Source organism: Lissotriton vulgaris, chromosome 1_2, assembly GCF_964263255.1.
Source record: "Lissotriton vulgaris chromosome 1_2, aLisVul1.2, whole genome shotgun sequence".
NCBI classification, from domain to species: Eukaryota; Metazoa; Chordata; class Amphibia; order Caudata; family Salamandridae; genus Lissotriton; species Lissotriton vulgaris.
The window spans coordinates 48,834,229-48,842,523 of NC_141686.1; positions in this window are offsets into that span (position 1 = coordinate 48,834,229).

Here is an 8,295-nt window from a genome sequence, read left to right on the forward strand (position 1 = left end):
TAATTTATAATCATATTAATTATAATTAATGTATTACATTTTAGATTTTTTTGTTATTATTAATTTATTGATAATTTATTATTAATTGGTAATATATTTTTAGTAATTGATTAATTGATAGTTACATTAATTATGTTTATTTGTATGTGTAGTTGATTGTGTGTTTATGGGGGAATAGGGTGGGAAGTAATTTAATTTTATTTAAGTAAAATGTAATTACATTTTATTGTTATGTATTATTAATTTCTTAGTTAATTTAATTTGTAATATGTTATTCATTTTTCAAAAATTATTTAATTATTAATTATGTTAATTTAACCCCTATGCTATCCACATTTTCAACACTATTACATTCACTGGAGTTGGCATATAAATTTCTGCCCCTATGCTATCCAACACTTTCCCTACTGTTGTACTCACTGGAGTGGGATTAGTAATTTTTACCTCTACGCTATCCAACTCTTTCCCCACTGTTGCACTCACTGGAGTGAGAATAGTATTTTGTTCCCCTACGCTATCCAACACTTTCCCTACTTTTGTACTTCCTGGAGTGGGAATAGTAATTTTAACCCCTACGCTATCCAACACTTTCCCTACTGTTGCATTCACTGGAGTGGGAATAGTAATTTTCACCCCTACGTTATCCAACACTTTTCCTACTGTTGCACTCTCTGGAGTGGGAATAGTAATTTTTACCCCTACGCTATCCAACACTTTCCCTACTGTTGCACTCACTGGAGTGGGAATAGTCATTTTTACCTCTACGGTGTCCACCACTTTCCCTACTGTTGCACTGTTTGGAGTTGGAATAGTAATTTTATTGCCTCTGGGGAGACGCGGTGTTTGGTGGCAGGACCGAGGCACCACTCGAGGGCAGGACTACAAGCCCCAGGAGCGAGCAGGGGCTGTGACAGGAGCAGCAGCCCCTTCCCTTCCACCACCGGGGAGCATTTCTCTACCTTGCTCCTCCCGCTTCGCGGGAGACGTGGCGTTTGGCGGCAGGACCGAGGCACCACTCGAGGGCAGGACTACAAGCCCCAGGAGCGAGCAGGGGCCGTGACAGGAGCAGCAGCCCCTCCCCTTCCACCACCGGGAAGCATTTCTCTACCTTGCGCCTCCCGCTTCTTGGGAGACGCGGCGTTTGGCAGCAGGACCGAGGCACCACTTGAGGGCAGGACTACAAGCCCCAGGAGCGAGCGGGGGCCATGACAGGAGCAGCAGCCCCTCCCCTTCCACCGACGGGGAGCATTTCTCTCCCTTGCGCCTCCCGCTTCGCGGGAGACGTTGTGTTTAGCGGCAGGACCGAGGCACCACTCAAGGGCAGGACTACAAGCCCCAGGAGCGAGCGGGGGCCATGACAGGAGCAGCAGCCTCTCCCCTTCCACCACCAGGGACCTATTTAACCATCTGCTTTTCCCCACGTCGCGGGATGCATGCGGGTGGGTGCTGGGCGAAGCCCGGGCAAAGGTCGGGCCGTCTGTGGCCGTCAGGGGCCGGAAGAGGCTGTGCTGGGCCACCCCCTAACGAGCCTCCTTCTAAGTGAGACACTTTATTAATTGTTTATTGCTTGATCTTTACTGGTATAATTGTATACAGATAACCTGGGTACCCAATATTTGATAGCTATCCTTGATTGGGTACGGTCAACCAGGGAGTCAGATTATCGCACTTCGACAGGGAAGGGGGAGGAAAGTGGTGCCATGTTCTATTTGGGGAAGTGTTACTGGGACACTGGATAGTTTTATAATGAGAGCTGCAGTTGTTCTGGAGCGTGAAATTGCTCTCACTGAAAAGCGCCTATCCTTGGAACTCCTATGCTCGAAGCGGTCGTCCCTGGGCTCTATAATGTCTGCAAAAGCCCCTGTACAACTAGGTAGCCAGATTCTTATTGGAGATAGCCTTTTAGAAGTTAGCACAGGGTCGGTAGGGAGCATAACTGGTACTTTGATGAATACCACAACAGATAGTACCGGATCTGAAGAAAGTGGCCCTGCAGTACAAAACACCATTAATATTTCAGTTGAACCCCCGTCCGCAAAATCTACATCATGCCCTGCACAAACGGGGAAAAGAAAGCGAGGTGGAGGACGTCAAAAGGGTAGCCACCCGAAAGTGACCAAAATAATTAATAAAGTGGGGAACCCTGTTATAGCACCAAAACTAACATGAAATATTACTTCCACGAGTTTGCCCATCAAACTCCCCTCTATCTCCACGGCGCAGTTATCTAAGGGGGTCTCTTTTATCCGCACAAGCCGCAGAAGGCTTTGTGGCCCAAGTGGAACAAATACTGAAATCTTTTATGTTACCACTTATAGAAAGATTGAAAATAATAAATGAGAATCTGGGAAAGCTTGAACTAGCCACTATAAACAATTCACAAATATTGGCCAACCTGGTAGCTTGCACGTAGAAAACTGGTCCCGGGATACAACAAAAAAAAACGAACGGGACCAGTAATAGCTTTCCATACACAATGCCATCACCACTAACTGAAACATCCATAGTGCCTAAAACATTAACCAGTAATGAGGTTGGAAGAGAGTCAGAAGGGATAAATTCTAACAGTAAAGCAGGAACAGAACACATAGAGGGAGTAGCAGAGAAGTCAAACCCGGTAGCTCTAGATCGGGCTGAGGAGAACATCAGTATAGCCAAGAGAATCAGAAGCTCAGAAAACCCACCGGTTATTGACCTACCGCCCCAATCAGCCCCGCTAGTGATCATTTTGTGTAATGTACCCACTCTCCCTGATGGAGGTAAAGAGGATTATGTACAACTCAAAAATAAGGTCACACATTGGTTGGCCTGTAACACAGCAGTTGGGCATCGTATTATACATAATGTTAATATGGTACGCTGCATGTCCTGGCTGGGAAGCTCCAGGAAATCACGAAGGGGTGACTGTATAGTTGTACATCTTTATAACGTCCTAGCAGCAGAAAGCATATTCATGGAGGTAGATTTGGGTGTGGTGTATAGGGGTCAAGGTATAGAGATCCTGCCACTTGGCTTTTTCTACACGGCGGGGAGTGATGAGCAACATAATCTGACTCAGGGACACTGGGTGCGACCGTATAAACTGAGAGATCTATCTAGTGTAGTGGTGTGGCTCACTGGATAGAGGCGGCAGAACCGGAAGCAGAGAACGGCCCGGGACCAGGGTTCAATTCCCGACGCGGCAGGGTCGTGGACCAAGGTCAACGGACTTGATAATTCTCACCTCGGTGCCTACTCTAACCAGGGATCAAACTCAGCAACTCTGGGCATTAAGCTTGCCTCATCTCTACAACGGCCCCCCACAGACGCCGGGGATGCCTGGTTTCACCTTGGAGATACCCAGAAGGGACCATCTCACAGGGAAAGCCAGGACGGGTTCCCCAGCGGTCTTCAGCGCCAGGACACCCCGAGATGGGGTAACAGTGCGCTTTACAAGTATCATCATTACATTAGGTCTGGCTTAATTCAATCTAGGACAGTAGGGTATAACTCACGGGGGCCTACAACTATCCCCAATTCCCGTTAGGCCCCAACAGATATGCAGCTCTCTCAGGACTTAATGACTGTAACTGACTACGAGAAAATGAGGTAAATTTCGCCCTCGTAGTCAGATTGTGTACCCTCTGATAAACATGATACAGATGCAGGCCCATTCTCGGATACAGTGGCATTAGTGCCGTATCCTGAATTATTAGACACCGACCCAAGAACAGGGTTAAGGGAGATGACTCCCAGGGGGTATCAACTATTGATCACCCAGGGGTGCATATCACCACATCTTGGGATAACCATGATAATGCTCCAGATTATAATGTATTGTCTTGGAACATCGCAGGGCTGATGGGTAAGATCGCAGACCCCCTATGGGTACAGTTCGTCACTCATTTCTCGGTAATCTGTCTCCAGGAGACGTGGTTGGTTGAGTGTAACCTTTCTCTGGCCGGGTACAAAGCGTTCTTTGTGCCTGCAACACGTGTTAAAAGTGGCAGAGCAAGGGGAGGTCTGGTTATCTTTACCTCCCTGGCTCTGAGATGCAACCCACAGAGATATACAGGCAATCGTCTTAGGGCGGCATAACACCAGCCTGTGTGTGATAAACTTCGACAACGCTGTACATAATAATGCAAGCTGTAAGATAACTGAGTTGATCAACTTTGTAGAGCAGTGTTGTGGCCCATACAGAAATAATCTAATGATCACAGGCGACTTTAATGTACATCCGTGTGGTGACCCTAAAAACACAGAAATGGGGTCTATGGGATGCTCACTGATACAGGGTTTTCATTTTGAGCATTCCGCACAGGGAAATGTCCTTAATGACATGCTTGATAAATTTGATCTGTACCCTGCTATGAGCTTTGCGTCCCAACTAGTAGACAAATGGAACCGACATTTAAAGGTCGCGGGGAAGGATCCTTTATAGGCCATATGCTGTTCTCTAGGCCCATCTCGTCCTTCCTGAAGGGATTCTCAATTCTAGCATGCGCCCATAGTGACCACAACCCAGTGTGTGTGAATTTAGGAGGTAGCTTATTGAAGAAAAAGCATTCTGTATCAAACCCTGCTCGGTTACAATCAACCGATGGTAAGCGTCGGCTGAAATGGATCCAAGTAATCCTGTCCCTTTTTAATGAAGTACTCAAAGATGCATGTGCGGCGTAATTTTCGTGTTGCATAAATGTGGAATCAACCGCCAAGGGCACCCTTAAAGCATTTGAAGAAATTGTCTTTAAGGTGGGGAACTTGCTATCTGCCCCGGGGAAAAATAAGGCGTTTAGTGAACCCAAATGGTTTAGTCCTCTATGTTCTAAAGCCGCAAGAGATCTCAAGGCGGCCCTGAAAGAAACACCAAGGGACAGAGAACAGATTCAAGCTCTTCGGCACAAATATAAAAAATCATTGGCAACTCGCACAAAGGAACTGAAAGAGGCTACGTGGAGGGAGCTTTTAGATCCCCAGACTCTCTCTAGCCGCTCCCGAATCTGGGAAATCATTAACAGACCACTCTTCTCAGTGGAAAGAGCTGTGGCAGTGGGCACCAATATAACTGAGAAAGAATGGGTATCTCACTTTGCTAATATTTTTAAAAGTAAATTTACCCTGGTACAGTCGACAGCCAGGACCATGAATAAGGAATCAGTTGTGTTCACCGTAGGGGAGGTGGAGGAAGGCAATATTAATCTCACAAATAAGAAGGCGCCAGGACTAGACGGTGTCCCGCCGGACCTTTTTAAATCAAACCCCTCTTTCTGGGCTTCGATCTTGGTTGCTGTAATTAATGCCGCAGCTAAAGTAGGCTGCCCAAAATCCTGGGGAACCTCTACTATTGTGCCAGTTTTTAAGAAGGGAGACCGTGACGGTACTATGAACTATAGACCGATCTCCCTCATTGAATCCGTAGTAAGGGTTATAGGTGGAGTAATCTTAAAGAGATTGATTGCCTGGGCAGAAGATAACAAGATCATTTAAGACATCCAGTTTGGGTTCCGCCCAGGCCACTCGACCATGGCACAATGTCTTAATCTCTACCTGATCCTCGGAAAGTACACCATAGCCCGCCCAGGGACAATTTACTTGGCCTTTACGGATATGTCATCCGCTTTTGACTGTGTCAATCGGGAAAAGCTTTGGCAATCCATGAGGAACATGGGTGTTTAGCCTAATTTGGTGGACTCTCTGATGGAACTACATAGAGATACACGGGCAAACATTAGATATGCTTCTGACCTCACGGTGACCAGTAATTTTAAAATAGAATGGGGGGTACGACAGGGGTGTATTCTTGCACCATTCCTTTTTAATCTTTACATCAATGACCTAGAAGGAACCCTGCGGGAAACTGGGGCTGATTATCCATACGTCGGATGCCGGGGTCTGTCCGTTTTGCTATATGCGGACAACGCCGTCCTTCTGGCACATACCGTCAAAGGTTTACAGACCCTACTTGATGCATTCCGGGGGTTTATGGATGATAGAGACCTGGCCATAAACAACTCCAAATCATATGTATTGCAGGTAGGGCAGCGCCCCAAAAAGCAGTATCCTTTCAAGGTAAATGGTGTTTAGAGCGCCTATTTCCACAACGTTCTCCTATCTGGGCATCCTATTGGATGATAAACTGAACTGGGCCGCTCTGCTTAACAAGAAAAGGGGAGAGGTTATTAGGTCCAATGCAGCACTATTTAGCATTGCGGCTCAAATCGGCCACCGCCCGGTGGCCGCTATGCTGAAAATTTATCAAGCTAAAAGCGTCTCTATAGCTAGTTATGGGAGCGATTTATGGGGGTACTCTGGTCTTGAGGGCCTGCAGGTGACCGAAAACAACTTTTTAAAGCGGCTGTTGTGCGTCCCATGAGGGACGGCGAACCTAACGGTTCACGAAGAATCAGGCAACCCATACATCCGTGATACCCTGGCCATGCGTCCCCTAATCTTTTGGCTCAAATGTTGGCTAAATGAACATCTTGACCTTCCACATAAAATCTTAAAAGAGACTTTGAGCCTAGATCACATGATTTCTATTCCTTGGCTTAAATATCTACAGGGGAGCTTCAGAGAGCTGGGACGTCCAGAACTGTTTTTAACACCTGATTATATCAACAGGGAAGATGTGGATCTTGTATAGAGCTCCTTTATGCTACGTAAAAAAATGGAAAGAGAGGAAAGAGAACTGTTAAAGAACAGTGTACGTAAACATATACTACTCTAGAGCTGGAACCATACCTACAACGGCCGGTACCATCTTATGAGCGCTTATCAGGTTTAGAATGGATTATATCCCATCTTTTATTAGCTGTTCCTAGAGGGTGTCACAAAGGGAAGGTGCTAGCACTCTGTAGCTGCGACAATATGTCTCCACAGGATCTGCTGCACTTTGTGTTCTTCTGTAAGTTCTACGAAACCCCTAGGAGCTTATATTTAAAACCTCTTTTTAAAAAGTTAAATTTTAGACAGGTACGTCCCTCTCTCTATTATCTGTTATTGTTAAGACCGGAATGTATCCCTTTTTGAGACGTTCAATGAAACTTAGAAAATGTTTGGACCCAAAAGGATTTGGAATATGTACTGTACGACATATATTTAAAAAAAATAAAATAAATAATAATATTGGAATCTCTGTGTCCTTCCCCCACAAACCCCTACTATTGAACACTCAGTAGAACTTTTACACTGTACACTCGGGCCTGTACTTTTAATGTAATGTCACATGTAACATGTCTTGTGCTTTTTATGGATATGTATCAGAATTTGTAAGTTGTAACTTTTATGGTTTCATAATGTGTGAACCGAAGTTTATTTGATTTGATTTGATTTACCTCTGCTATGCAATATTTTTAAAATTATTTTAGATAATGTAGTATACAAATAATAATAAAAAGAATAAAACATATTTAAATTTTTTAAAATGTGTTATAGATAATTATTTAATTTGTTTTATATTATTGTTTTATGTGTATAGATGTATTCATAATTTATATGATTTTTTAAATAAGTTATTAAAGTGAGTATTACCATTTTTTAGTAAGTATATTTGTTTATGTATTATGTTTAATTTATTTGTACATTATATTTATATATATATTATTTATAATTCTTAAACATTTTAAAACATTTTTAACTATGTTTATTTTAAGTACATGCATTTTTTACTCAATTTGACATCTTTTTAAATAAAAAAAACAATATTTTTAACAACAATATTTTTGACAGCAATATATTTTTTTCCAATATTTTTGTACTTACCATAATGTAGATCGGATGTGGATATTCTTGACTTCGATATTCTTGCGTCGTTATTTCTGTAGGTCGATTTTCTGTCCGTCGATATTCAGTCAGACATTCGGTGGTTAGATGAAGTCAAGAACAATACAAACAAAAACAACTGGAGGAATTGTATCCATTGATTTACCAAAAGCTGTATATGAATGAATGGATCAACAACAAATACCTTAGCAATATCTCTGTATCTCTGTGTAACTAACTTTCTAAGCTACAACTTGGAATTCCAAAAAGCTAAACACAAGGAAGCATAAATATCTTGCAAATTACATGTACACTTGCAATGGCGTTTTTAAAGAATTGTCCTGTTCCTCAACGTTTAGCAGATCATACAACCCAGTCCTTAAAGATCAAAGTAAATGTGCATAGAATAATTCAAACTTCATTTTTTCTCACTAATGATTTAAGAATCCGAAACACATATTGTACAATCCTTCATGAAGCAAAACGTCTTGGGACTTGAAGCCCAAAACCATGTAGTAAGTCTTGGCTGCAGCACAACTGTAGCATAATTGC